The sequence below is a fragment of the Mytilus trossulus genome, chromosome 6 (assembly GCF_036588685.1).
Source record: "Mytilus trossulus isolate FHL-02 chromosome 6, PNRI_Mtr1.1.1.hap1, whole genome shotgun sequence".
Lineage (NCBI taxonomy): Eukaryota > Metazoa > Mollusca > Bivalvia > Mytilida > Mytilidae > Mytilus > Mytilus trossulus.
This window is the reverse complement of record NC_086378.1, coordinates 57,770,477-57,784,882: the sequence shown is the minus strand read 5'-3', so window position 1 is coordinate 57,784,882 and position 14,406 is coordinate 57,770,477. Positions and strand designations below refer to the sequence as shown.

Genomic DNA, 14,406 nt, shown 5'->3' with positions numbered 1-14,406 from the left:
AGATTAACATTTTTATGCTTTAAATTGCTAAATTGTGTACAATGTTGCATCATCAGAGATCTTATTATGATATTCAACATTAAAAAACTGACAAAAGAGGTACAGTTTTTAAGATTTGGCTAAAAATTGAGGTAGAGACAAGATTTTACACTGTGACTTGGAACCTTTCTTAAAATTAGTTTTTGTCGCGTTTTAGTGTCAACTGCTAACCTTCATAAAATATTCATTACTCAACCAATTTTCAAAAATAAAAGGCCATTTTACTCGTTTTAGCTAGCAGAACTCAGAAAATAAGTTAAAAGGGAGAATTTGAAAAAAATATGTACTATTAAGGTAGCAATACACAGTTAGGAGTTTAGTTTCGCATTATGGCCCCTGTGGATTTTTCAAATAGGAAAGTTATTGTGTAATAAAAATCATTTTTAGACAGATGAGTGCTAATTTAGCCTTCAAAGATGGTTAATAAGAGCATCAAGATTATTTTTTACATGTTTTATGGGCTGTTTTCTGTTTGACAGTCCGTATTTTCATAGCTAGACCGGCCATCGGTCCAGAAATTAATGTACTGTTTACAAACACTCTTTTTCTACACGAAGTTTTTGAAGCAATTTTACAAAAAAAAGAGACGAAAGACACATGATTTTCATTGGATTTGCTGAATGATATATGTACACAGTTTTAGAAAAGGTATTACTTCAAGCGATTGAAATTCTACTTTTAGCCAAATTTTGGGGAAATATGTGACATTTTCCCCCCCTTTTTGCAATATTTATAACAAATAAATGCAGATTGTTGCCATGGATACACCAAAATGAAATTATATTTTACCATTTTATATACTGGAAATAAAATCTATGGACGATTCTGATTACATACATATGCCCATATATGACACAAACAGTAAGCTTGATATTGCAAGAAAGTAATGAGAAGGGAATGGTAAAATTCATGAGGGCAAATTTTAGTATTTTTTCCTAACTGTTTATTGCTACCTAACGGACGAGTACCGCATAAAACGGACACCTAACGGAAGCGTACCGGATAAAACGGATGAACAAGATATACGAAAAAATGAAAGGCGACAATAATAATACATGTCAATCGCATAAATATTCAAAACGTTTCTGTGTAACTGGTTTTGATTTGTTCTTCAAAATTCCGCCAAAAGGCAGTGTCTGGCCTGAATAAGAACTACTTGACTGTGAAGATGTGCATATACTCTAAGATCGATTATCAATAATAAGAATTTGTGAACCTTAAGAAATCTGACATACCAATAATTGGCATTTCTGACGCGAAGTTTTCAATTGACTTTTATCCGTTTCAGATCTGTTCATCATCCGTTTTTTTCCCGTTATAAGTCCGGTAGAAGTCTGTTCCTCGCCCGTTCAACATCTGTTTTACCGTTAAACGTCCGGTAGAGGTCCGCTGGTGAATTTATCTTCCAGACCTCCAACGGATGAACACAAATGTATAACGGACACGTAACGGATACAAAACGGAAACGAAACGGACGCCTAACGGACGTTCAACCGACATTTTAACCGTTGGACGTCCGTTCAAAGTTTTGAACATGCTCAAAATTTTCCACCGGACAGAACGGACGTAGACGGATAAAACGTACGCTTAACGGACACGCAACAAATATGGATGGACGTCTAACGGATAAGAACGGCCGTCTAATGGACATGACCAGATTGAAAAAAAGTTATCCGTTAACCGTCCGTTCGAGCTATCCGGTAAGGTGTGACCGAGGCTTTAGGCATTAATACCATATACCTGGTTATTTTCGCATCATAAATCAGATTAATTATAGTATCATATATACCTAAATGGAGTTATTTTCTTTCAGAACCATAGGTCATTCTTTTTAAGAATCAACCTGGACGATACCATATTTCAATGAAATTTCTTTCAGAACCATAGGTCATTCTTTTTAAGAATCAACCTGGACGATACCATATTTCAATGAAATATGCTCCAAAGCATAAAATAATGACCTGTGTGAGGTCATTATTTTCCTTGAAAAAAATGCAATCTATAATTTACTTTAAAATTATATTCGTCTGATAGTCTTTTGATGCAGATATGGGAATTTATTTTTTAAATAGGTGTAATAGAAATCGTCATTTCCCGTATTTTGATTTTAAAAACAAATACCATGAAGTTTTGTTAATTTATCTTTACAATACAGAAACATTATCATAAATATGAAACGAATTTTAATGTAGACTTTCATATAAAGCCAGATTTAACATATTCGTGTGCAAGATTTTAAAAATCGTATTGAGTCACACTGAATAGGTTGATTAATTTTGGTTACTTGCTTAAAACGTCTAGTGTCAAATATTTCATGCATGTTCAGGACGATACACACTGTATAGAAATCCTACTGTGACCTACATGTATATATATTCGTCTTCGTGTCAGTTCTTAACTTTTTTTAAATTATGTATACTTTTTTATCAAATGATCAACTAAAAAGACTAAGATATTCTTATATTTTATTGACTAACATTTACGTTACTCACAAAAGGGTCGGGTGTGGAGGGTATACAATGAAATCCTGATTATCTGTTAACAAATGTATTGCTATTCAAAAGACAATCTGTCTGAATATTTCATTCGATTCAATAAAAATTGTTGAAAAAAAGTTGGTACAATATATTACTTACAATGTGATATGTATTTGTCATACACCGTTATCCAATGATAACAATTAATTTGTGTCTTTCTTCATATAGTAATATTTTTATTGTGTATGGATAACAATTTTTAAGGTTTATATAATTATCTAGATTAATTAGTGAGTTTTGTTCACATTTTAAACAAATGCTAAATGAGCCGTAGTGCGTATTAAAACCTGAACGCTTAGGAAGGAATATCTCACTTTTGTGTAGTCAGTAAAATATGATATTAAATTTTGCAAACATTTATAATAAAAGTCATTTGTTTTGGACGGTGTATAAGTCGGATAATGCATATTTAAAGGTTTTCTTGTCGTAAATCACACCTCGTGGTGTCAGATTGTTCAAAGAAAGACCTTCCTACGGTCGGTCTTTCATTTAATCAATCCTGAAACCCCTCGGTGTGTTCTACAACAAGAAAAACTTAAAATATGCATTTTCTATAACATTAAAGCTTTATATCAAACCTAAAAGCATAATTCTTGTTTCACGTTAAATAGTAGATTTGTATCTTTAAAATACAGGTTCAAGAGTGTAAGGCTCATATTGATTTGATCTTTTACAATATGATTTATTTCATTCCCGCCAAAAATTAAACGTAAAACTGAAAAACGTTTCCAGTATTAAAACATATCTACCAGTGATTTCTTCATAAAAATTTAAAGAAGGAAAGTGCCATGTGTACTCTTCAAAATAAAGCAAAAAAAAGAAGTGTACGTCACCGACCTTTTAAAAAAGTTATGAGTAATTTTCATGATTTTTTCTCGTTCGTTTTGAAGAAAAGAGTTGTCTTTCTTCAGAACATTGCATCTGGCGCACTATTTGAGAAAAGAAATCGCAAATTGGACGTTTGAAACTCACATTTAAATTTCCAAGAGTAACAACTATATTCACCTACTTTATTGTCCGGTAATACTAGAGATTAAGCATGTATCAGTTTCAGATCTTTATAATGTCGCCGCACAATATAAATCTTCAGAAACACCATCCGTGGGAATAGAAAATTGTTTGAAATAACCTTTCACGCCGTTTTTGTACTGAAATAGATATAGGAAGATGTGGTGTGAGTGCCAATGAGACAACTCTCCATCCAAACAACTGAAAGTCTGTTTTTGTCGTAATAATAATTATTAAAAATAAAAAAAGAAATGAAAGATGGCACTTGTTAACTTACAGAGTACTTGACTATAACAGACTATATGTGCTTGTTTCTTTTTCGCGTCAATTTCAGAAGTTTGCCGAAACGAACTCATTCGGTACTGTTAAATTTTAAAAAGACGAACATACAATAATCATACTTTTATTTTCCTCCGAATAAGACAAACGTTTAGAAATTATTGCATCAAGTTTGTGAATTCATTCTTTTTGAATATTTAAGATAAAAGGAAATTAAAGTTATAGGTATAATATATATGAATGAAAGTTTGATTCTAAAACATTATACATATATCTTAAAATACAAAACTATCCTTTTATTACTACCTCGATCGTGTGTTTTCAATAAACGAGACAGTTAATATAAAATACAAAACGTTTTTGATTCAAAAATTAATTTAGAAATAATTTTCCGTTGAAAACTTCAAAGAAAGATTTTTCCGACAGGATAAAATATGATAAATCTAAATTGCTCATTTTGGAAATTAAAACAAAGAAAAAGTTGTTGCCGGCATTGAAAATCGATTTTTTTCAATCTTTCCGGTTGTAGCTAAATGAAAGGGAGCGATTTTATGTAAGATATTACTCTCGGAGCAATTGTTTTTGTCATAAGTTAAATTTACAACAATTTAGTTTTAAACACTGAACATTTTGATTTTGATCCACATTCGCTCAGTAGTATTAGTTTTTTTAATATGTTTTGCCTAACAGCTAATTTCCTAATGCATGTAAGGTAAAACTTTGGTTTGATTCCTTGCTTTGTTTGTATTAAATAAATATTCACTGAAGCTCTGAAATGAAGATTGACATCTTTATATATAGGTATGTAAACCTGCATATACGTTATCAAAATATAATTATACAAAATATACAAACAAAGCAAGCAGGCAAACCAAAGTGTTGATCTACAGACATTAGGAAATTAGCTGTAAGCTTCAGTGAGATTAGACGATATCTTTATCCTTTCTCTTAAAGACAATTTGAAATGAAACAAATGACAAACAAAAATGACCCTTTGTCATTATTTTATCTTTACTACAAAATTTTGTCAAATAAGCAGTATAAATAAATTTTAACTTCATTGCAAGATCGGACATTATTTTACAAGAATCATCCAGACATCAGTTACATGCACATGTTACCAGTATGTCAAAACTTTTAGGAATAATTGATTATTGGCCTAACCTTGTGAATACTCAATTTTTAATTTTTTGAATAATCGACACTTAAAAATTAACCAAAAACTTTAACCTGAAGCGGGACAGACGGACGAACGAACGGACGCACAGACCATAACACATACTGCCCATCAATCGGGCATAAACATAATTTTCACCTAACCTGTACACAATCGGCTCAAACGAAAGACAAAAATCTACGCTACAGAAGGAGAAAAAAATGAAATGCAGATCGACGCAAATAAAAGACAAAATCTAAGCATGTGAAAGAATAAAAATAAAATAAAATGCAGAACGGCGCAAAAGCAAAAAGTCGATATCAAAATTTATATTTTATTATTTTTATAAGAACGAAGGTTAAATATAGTGTAGTATCTCATGTGTTCATTTGTGTTAAAAATCCACATGATATTCCTCTTTTCTTAGGAGACGTAGCGTACAGGTCTACGTAGCATACACCATGTTGGAATCCGTGAAAAACGCGAATTAGGACGTTACAATTTGACCAAACAGCCGATCGTTATGCGCATCAGCTAACGCAACGTGGTAGTGACATACAAGCTCTATGACGTTATTTTTAGCAATGAAAAACGTCAAATTGTAACTACACAATTCACAATTAATTTGTACTCATTAATGCGTAACCCCTCAACAAATTGTCATTAACGTGTATCATTATGGATTGCAACGAGTGGCTGAATAAAGAATAAGGATTACGTTACATATAGTGATACACTTCACTCCGATGTATTTGCAAAACAGATACACATCGAATGCACCCCATGTTTAGATTCAGGACTTGTGACAGGTGGGACTTTATTCCATAAAACTGAAAAAGATTAATTTGGGGAACTTTTCAAAGTTTCAAATTTCAGTGTGTTTTTTTTTATTTTTATTTAAACCCACTAGTTACAACATGAACATAACTTGATTAGCATATTTAGTTACTTTCCGAAAGGTTTTGATTTTCATTATCATATGTGCATACATTGCAATGAAAGCTTTTAAAATAGTGTATCTCATTTTGCTTTAGTGTTAATACTTTTTGATCAATTTTATTCTAAAGTCGTGTATCGTTTCTTTTGTTGACTTGTACAATTATATCCTACTCCCCAAATTCTGATGTCACATGGAAATTCAATTTGATATCTGTCGTTCCATGCAGTGTAATGATTATCGATAAGCAATCATTTAAGCGAAACACAACTAAGTCCACTGATAACCTTGTTTTAGACTACAGAAATATGTTATATTTTATGAAGAACTCAGAAATCGAAATAAAGAATCCCCGAAACGAGCCTTATGTATGAATCGTCAAATTGTTAGAAAGTTGTAATAAGGACTATTGAATGCACACTTTTTATATCACGATTAATGCAAATTCTTTAATAGATTTTTTTTAATAATTTATATATTTGTGTACTTTTACGTATACGACAACACGGGACTCAACTAATCTCGAAAATGAACATGCGTGAATTGTGTCTCAACTGTATAGGTTAGCCCCAGTCAAACTACATCACGATCGCACCACGCTCACCACGATCTAAAATAAATCCAGATCGTGGAGAGGTCGCGGTTTTTGCGGCATGAAAATGTAAGTTTTGAGTTGCTTTCACGTCCTCATTACGCTTCTACAACGATCCCGCTACGATTATACCACGTTCTCACCGCGCTTATTCTGCGACCTCACTACGCTTATCAAGATTTTGCAACGTTCGTCACGTTCTCATACCACGAGTTATCATATTGCAACACGATCTTACCACGATTCTACTGCGATTATAGCAGGTTCTTACCACGAGTATACTACGTTCATACCGCGATCTTGCTACGTTCTCAGTAACAACGTCAACATCGTGTTCTATTTCTTCTATTTCCGATTCATACGTAGATTTCTCGATAACAATACATTCATGCCAACAAATGTAGAGGCAAGGAGAGCTCCGATAGTAACGAATCCTGATCAAACAGAGATGGCAACCAAAATTACAATCTCTTGCTGGTCCATAAAGCTCAAATGACGATATTTTAGTTACCGATAGCAGAGATAACACAGATGTGTCAATAGCTATAGAAAAATGTGCTTTGAATGCCAATAAGACAACTCTTCATCCAAGTAACAATTTATGAATTAACCATAATAGGCAAAGGTACGACATTCAACACGAAGTCTTTGCTTATAGTGAACAGCAAAGCTATGAAGGGCCCTAAAATTTACTAGTGTAAAACCATTCAAACGGGAATACCAACGGTCTTATCTATATACAAACGAGAAGCATGGTTAAGCCGTTAGAGAAAACGGACAAGAAGTCCTAATTACATAGAGACAAACAAAAACTGGAGAGATTAATATATTTTATGTGAAAATGACAACGAGAATAATGGTCGTAGTATGAACGTAGTCAAGTCGTAAGATAAGCGTGACGAGGACGGCAAGGGCGTGCTAGGATCGTACTAAGGTCGTGAACAGCGTGGTTTAGTCAAAGTGGAAGCGCAGTGTGGTCGCGGTGAGAACGTGATGGTCGTAGTGAGGTCGTAATGACGTCGCTGTGAGATCGCAGCGAAGGCTCTTCGAATAGAATCACGCTTTCGGTACGCTCTCGCTACGAATGTTCAGCGACCTTTGTGATCTTACTGCGCTCTCACTACGCGTCTACTACGACCTGACTGTACCATAATTGTTTTGAATATGTTCAAAGTTGGCCACGCTCACCATGATCTTGTAAAACCTCACTGTGACCATGATACGACCTTTCTGCGATCTACACGATCGTTCTCTGATCATCAAAATTTTCATGTTTTTACAGGTCAGTGTGCGATCGTGGCCTGTGGTATCAATTATCTAAAAATTGGAAAACTACTGTATAAAATTAAAAATTGATGTGTCGTTAACTTGAATGTCAGTCGAATAAACTATATATTTATCCATATATTTTGCTGGAAGTAATTGTTTTCGTACTTCCAGTTTGAAAAATTGTACCCATTGGACAATAATATTTTCAGCAGAGTATGCGATCTCTTTACATATTGCATGTAACTGTGTTAAGCATGAGTAATTCACACATACAATTGTAATTGGTTTTCCTTTCATGACTTTTTATTTTTGAACACACGTGTGTATAGCTTACTACGTAAGAATCGACAACTCACTATCATCTGCTAGATACGAAATAAGAGACATTGTAAAAACTGTCTTTGATCATTTAAAGTACAACAGATTATATTGCTAAGAAATTCACAATTTTAAGAAAAGTGAAAAAGAATCGATAAAATCAAACGCCCGACATTGAAAGTTAATCGAGTGTGAAATTTTTAAATAGAAAAAAGCAATGCCTGCTACGGAATTTACGACACAGCTTTCGAAAAAATTTAAAAGCTAAATAAACAGCAGTTAACGAAAACAGGAGCAACACGAAACCCTTTTAAACCAAACTACAGGTAATCTCAGGTAATCCGGAAAAGTAAAACAATTCTTGCTCCACTTAGCAATTTTATCATTTCTTATTTCTGAAATTTCATTTCTGAAACAATTTAATCGTTTTGTATAATATATGTTTTTCCAAAACATATTTGCAATATTCCTTTTTCAAAATTGTGTCGGCAATTACAACAGTCATAATTGGTTACCATGACAAGAATTTAAGTATATTTCAGTTTGATACAATAACATCATAGATACATTGAAAACATGAAGAAACAAATCAGCGATTATTTCCCAATCGACATTTTAATCGCCAAAAATATAAGATTCATACTGATTTTACTCTGCATTCATTTAATTTTTAAAATTCAAAACGCTAACCTTGTTGGTAGTTTAATTATATATTTGTGATAACTGTGGCGAGTGGAGACACGAGATAAAAATGTTGAAACAAAAATTGTTTCTAATAAAATCTTTACATTATATGTTGACAATTTTAACATAATATTTTATAAATACGCCAAAGTTTTCTTTTCGATGTGAAGGAAACAAGTATGTTTTTTTTTACGTCCCAATAAAAAAATAAAAGGACGGCATGTAAATTTAAAAATCATTATTGAATATTGCCACTGAAGACATAACATTAAGCAAAGGACACCATAATACCAAAAAAATACCTTAATAAATGATCAGTAAACACTGTTTGAATTTGCTAGACATAAGGACACATGCTTTTCAACAGTGTAATTATTATTGACTGCAGTTTGTCATTCTAGTAATTTTAAAGCTGTTTTTTGTTTCCTTCTATGCACAACATTTATTGAATAGGATCATAAATTGGAAGAACAAAAATCTGTATCAAAACGATTTTCCTTATAAATACAAATAAAACAAATAAATTTGAGCGACATTTAACGCAAGCAACAATTAAAAATACAAAGAAATTAAAATCTCACCTTAAACGTCGATTTAATCATACACAATCTTACATTTGTGTACTAAGATTTCACAAATAAGGAAGTCGTTGCCCGTCTTAGGAAATCACATGTTATATAATATATAACGGGTTTTTATAGATGTCTTACTTAAATGCATAAGTATTTTGTGGTAATTATTTTACGTCTACAACTGTGCACTTTTACTATGAACTTTTACAGGAAAATTTATCCTGAAATTGACGGTTCATATGCAATCCTAATTTTTGCAAAGTTCAAAACATAGGCTGGTGCGTCATAATTTCATCATTAATATGCCTCGAACTTCTAAGAGTTAAAAAACTAAAATTATGTGCTATCCTATCCTTTACTGTGAGTCTCACTAATAATTTTTCTGCTATCCAACAGCATTTGTACTGATGAAATTTCGAATGTATGTCTCTCTGATATGCAACATAGAGATCATATCTGGAAACCAGTAGGTACAAAAACAGAATATCTATAGACATTAAATATCCCCACAAACAGGCGTGGTTTGTGATTCAGCTGTTTTTACAAAGTGCAGTCTTACAACTTTACATTTTAAATAGGCTTCCATGTTATTTATTATGATTTAAGATATCGTTGTTTGGTAAATATTCTCTTTCATATTGATTTACTGGTTGGACATTGAACCCAGTAACCAAAATTTTATTCTTATTCAGTATGAAAACAAGTGCTAAAAATGTAAAAATACCGTTCAGCATAGCGATACGATTTTTTTTTAAAAAGATTTAACCTACGAAAAAATGATACTTTTTACAGTCAAAAGAGTGGAAGAGGGCCGATGGCAGCACTATATTTTATTTGGTTTAAGAGTATTGTTATGTATATTTTTTTCACTACGCAAACAGCAGGTAAGTGAACATCAAGAGTGATTATGTGTGTGCTTCAGCTAAACTCCCTCTTGCCTCTAAACACAAAATGCTGCCTGAATTATGAAACTATAAGATATATGTAGTAAGGTGCATAGTTAGAATAATGCATAAGCAAAACAATTTAGTTGTTTGATGTAATTTTGCATATGACATATAGTGCTATGGCGATATAGATAGTCCCTCGCATTTTCTATTTATTTTGGTAAAGAAGTATTCAAAATCAATTTCTACAATGCTATGCACATCGGTATACTACTTTCCTTTATATATGCGGAACATTTGCACTTTCCAGAAATTAACCGGAAAATTTGATAATTTCACAAAATTACATCATTCAGAAAAGTTGAATAAAATGCATTGTTAAGTATAATTTGAAAAAAGTTCTACAAATTTGGTTGAACTGCAATTTTTACTAAGGTGAGGTTTTTACCAAGTGATATCAATGTTATGTATGACAGGTTCTTAAAAAAAATGATTTTATTAATAATCAGGTTCTTCATTGCCAATGAAACAACTACTGCAAGAGACCAAAATGTTACAGAAATTAACAACTATTATAGGTCACCGTACGGCCTTCAACAATGACCAAAGCCCCATATCGCATAGTCAGCTATAAAAAGACCCGATATGACAATGTAAAACAATTTAAACGAGAAAACTAACGGCCTTATTTATAATAGAAAATGAACGAAAAACAAATATATAAAAAATAATGTGGCGGGGTTAAACATGTAAGCGGGATCCCAACCCTCCCCTAACCTTAGACAGTGGTTAAATGGTACAACATAAGAACGAACTATAAAAATCAGTTGAATAAGGCTTAACACATCAAATGGAAAAAAATACAAGTGAACTTGGCGGGGTACTTGTACATCCCCAAAACAAAACGACACTATATAGGAACAGATCTGAGAGTACTTGCAGTTATCTGACAGCTAGTTGAAAGCCACAAACAACTAATAAAAATAATCGTGCATCGAAGACAGAGTTGACAATTTATGAATTATATCGCTTGCCCTTATGTTAGATTCAGGGGCGGATATATACCAAGTTCGCATTATGTTTGCTTCTTTGATGCGGGTAACTTTTATGATTGTCTGGAATATAGTTAGAAATGTGGTCATTTCTAGAATTCTCCATCATGTTATAGTCGTTGGTATTTGCAATTGCCTCTTCATTTCGTTTTACCCACTTTGCAGAATCATAAAGTTAAAGTTTATGGGCATGTTTTAAATGTGTTCTAACTATGTTAAAATTATCCACCACTTGATTATATGGATGTTAAGCAAACAATAAGCAACGAATAAATCCTCGTAGGAAGAAACAATGAAAAGATATATAGAATTTCCAGTATCTCCTGTCACAATTTTTAGGAAACACTGCTTTCTCTGCGGATAAATGTCAATAACAAGTATATTTGCTGGTATATAAAGAAGATAACATATTATCTCAAACTCTGTAATCAAATCATTGTTTGAACTCGGAATGCAACCTCTTCAGTCTCCTGATTTTATATACATGTACATCAGTTCATTCAGCATCAATTATTCATGGTGTTAAATCTACATACGTTCCTTAATATATTCTTTTTGTATCAAATTGTATTCGTTATTCATTTCGGTCTCTGGAACTGCATTTTTGTTCCTTTCGTCTCAATTGTCCTATGATTTATGTTGCTGTTCTGATCAGCCAGACTATTATTTGTCAACCTTTTATTTCGATCCTATCACAATACTGAAGCATACCTTTTCGTTAGCAATATAACAAGGATGGTCGACAAATCGGTCTCCACAGTTATTAAACCGGAATTGTATAATATGTTATACCTTAAAATCAATTGTATATTTCCGCAGCGAAATGCTGCTCGATATTATCTGAAAACATTTTTTTATATTCGACATCTATACATCTGCCAATTTCGAATATATGTATCGGCAATTTGACAGAATCGGTCAACTTATAGATCAAATTACTATACTAGTATCTTAAGATCTAAGACTTCAATAATATGTCATTAGTGAGTTGAAACACAGACATAAGTGGAATAACATACAATGTTAAATAAGAAGGATGTTATTCAACATCAGTCCTTAGACCAAGCTTATTTCTCAATTACATCGAAAACATGCAGGAACACTTAAATGCTACAGTTCGCATGACAAAAGCATCAAAAAACGGTGAAAAAATGTCTGTTGGTCTTTTTCTTTATTAGCCATATCGTTGTCAAGTATTGGTGCAAACAAGATGTCTTACTTACCTCAGACTAAATGGGATGAATGCAACGCATAACAACAGGACACCCAACATGCGGATTCAGTTGGTGACTTCAAGGTCAAAATGTCAAACCTCTAGAGTCTTGGAGGGTCCTACCATTTTGAGCCAGATTTCAAAGTTAAAATATTCAAATTTCACTTATATATATAGTTTTATTTTCTTTCAACGGATTACAGCACAAATAATTTTTTACATATGATCTTTTTCTGCAAACGGAACTTTTCAGAAAACAAAAAATATTATATAGCATAATTTGCAATTGTTTGAAGGAGGATATTGACTGACAGAAAAGAATCGGAAACAACAAAATCTTTGTTGGAGCAATATTTGTGTAAGAAGTACACCTTGTTAATGAATCCGAATAGTGGAAAATATACAATCGTAAAAGAAAAAGACGGGTCGTAGGATATTTTACTGCAGGTCAATATGAAGTACCCATTTGGAAAATTAAAATGAAATGTTTTTCATCGATTCTAGTTTAAAATTTGTGTCTATATAATTAGAAATTTTCAAGATATGAAGCAGACCTTCGTGTTCTCGTAATTTCCTTAATCTCAATAATATGATTTTCATTTCGAATTCTCATTATTATTATCCTTTCTGATAATTCTGTTGTCACATATGTACGATTTAATCATATTATATATTTGGAAATTATTCATTTGTATAAAAATTTTATAAAATTTCCATAATTTTATAAATAAAACCAGCGTGTTTACTGTATACAGTGAAGATCACTTCTAGATCTGTCAGAATCTGTCAGGAGAACTGTTCTAGGACAGTACGTCGAACTGTCAGCCTGATACCTTTTAGTCAGTTCTAGCTAGAACAGTTCTAACCTAGAACTGATTTCGTCAGTTCTACCTAGAACTGATTTGGACAGTTCTACCTAGAACTGATCCTGACACTTAGATATTTGTACATGTAATGTGACTTGAACAGTAAAAAATACACAAATTCTGCTATTATAAGCAAAGTAATTGGAAATGATTTTTTTCTTCTAAACGCTAAAGTGCCCTTAGTGCAATGACGTCATTTGAAATTGTATATGTTCTATATATGTACAGTCCTGACTGATTTAGTCAGTTCTGCTGACAGTTCTACGGTTAGAAATGATTTGAACAGTTCTACCTAGAACAGTTTTAGACAGTTCTACCCCAGAACTGATCCTTAGTATACAGTTCTATCTAGAGCTGATTCTGACATTTCTACTTAGAACAGTTCTAAGGTAGAACTGTGCTAGGTAGAACTGTTTTAGGACAGGTTAGAACAGTTCTATGACAGATTATTCTGACAGTTCTAATGAGAAGTTAGAAGTGCTCTCCATTGTATTTATCTAACTAAAAAATAACCAGTGAATTTAAAATCGGACTAAATAATGCATAAAACTAAAGTTTATTTTTATGTAGTACTAGTAACACCATTTAAATAAACTCATCATAGACAGGACTAAATTTTATATATACGCCAACTGCGCGTTTCGTCTACAAATAAAAAGACTCATCAGTGACGCTCGAATCCAAAGAAGTTAAATAAAGTACGAAGTTGAAGAGCATTGAGATCAGAAATTCCTAAAAATGAATTAACTCTCGGCAATTCGAGTAAACGATATATTTTGACTAATAACTTTGCAAATTAACAAAAACAATACTACTATTAATACTACTTATCACTAGTATTATGATAATATGTAATACTAATAATACTTATCAAGTAAGTGATGAATGTGTGGGCCTTTTATAGACGAAATCACGGTGTGGGTTTTCTCATTGTTGAAGGCCGTATGTTGGCTTATCAATGCTTACACCCAGTTCATTTGAACTCTGGTGGATAGTT

General features: G+C 32.4%; 1 protein-coding gene across 1 annotated transcript in view; it reads right to left on the bottom strand.

Moving 5' to 3' along the window:
• LOC134723585 (galactoside alpha-(1,2)-fucosyltransferase 2-like) overlaps nucleotides 1-9,473 on the bottom strand; it is a 107,831-nt gene extending 98,358 nt beyond the window's left edge. Inside the window, exon 1 of the mRNA XM_063587157.1 lies at nucleotides 9,401-9,473. The gene's annotated coding sequence lies outside the window, so the exon portion shown is untranslated. The remainder of the gene's footprint in view (nucleotides 1-9,400) is intronic.
• Between the last annotated feature and the right edge of the window lie 4,933 nt (nucleotides 9,474-14,406).